Genomic DNA, 527 nt, shown 5'->3' on the forward strand with positions numbered 1-527 from the left:
ACTGCGTTACCAACTGTAAATAAACTGCTCAACTCGGTCTGCTGCCGTGCTGGGGCGAGGGGACACAGCACAGCTGGAGTTCTCCGTGTGGGCAACAGGGATGAGTGCTTGGAGGGGTACCACGGCTCCCGGTGTCCCACCCCAGGCTACGAGATGCCGGGGCAGGATGTGGCCAGGGTGTTTCCCCTCCCGGCCAATGGACCGGGGGGGCTGGGGGAACTGAGGTGGCAGAGGGGACCACGGGGCCCGGGGAGGGAACGAGGGGCAGGAATGGGACCGGGCGGACCGGGGAGCAGTGGTGGAGAGCAGGGTTGGGAGCAGTGCGGGGAGCAGCGTCGAGGAGCAGCGTGGGGAGAAGTGCTGGGAGCAGTGTCAGGGAGCAGATTTGGGAGCAGCGCTGGGAGCAATGTAGGGGAGCAGATTTGGGAGCAGTGTTGGGAGCGGTGTCGGGGAGCAGTGTCGGGGAGCAGCGCGGTGAGAAGTGTTGGGAGCAGTGTCGGGGAGCAGAGTTGGGAGCGGTGTCGGGG

The sequence above is a fragment of the Acanthisitta chloris genome, unplaced genomic scaffold (genome assembly GCF_000695815.1).
Source record: "Acanthisitta chloris isolate BGI_N310 unplaced genomic scaffold, ASM69581v1 scaffold30917, whole genome shotgun sequence".
NCBI classification, from domain to species: Eukaryota; Metazoa; Chordata; class Aves; order Passeriformes; family Acanthisittidae; genus Acanthisitta; species Acanthisitta chloris.